Genomic DNA, 320 nt, shown 5'->3' with positions numbered 1-320 from the left:
ATATTTTTGAAAAAAAAAACTGAAGATGATAATCATGTAATTATAATGTTATCCTTGTATTATTTTTAATTTTTTTCTCATTATTAATTATTTGTGACTTGATATTATTGATTTGCAAAAAATAAAATAAATTGAGTTTAATTAAGTTGAATAATGTTTATCTTATTATCTATGTAAATTCTCAATTGTAGGAATTTAGTTGAATTATGAGCAAGATGAAAATAATAGACACTTTTTTTAAAAAGACTAACCAGAAGAGTGAAAATGTTTCTAATGTTGTTATATCAACACCAACCTCTTCAATATTTGAGGCATCAAAC

The sequence above is a fragment of the Arachis ipaensis genome, chromosome B04 (genome assembly GCF_000816755.2).
Source record: "Arachis ipaensis cultivar K30076 chromosome B04, Araip1.1, whole genome shotgun sequence".
In the NCBI taxonomy this organism is placed as follows: domain Eukaryota; kingdom Viridiplantae; phylum Streptophyta; class Magnoliopsida; order Fabales; family Fabaceae; genus Arachis; species Arachis ipaensis.
This window is presented reverse-complemented; position numbering follows the sequence as displayed.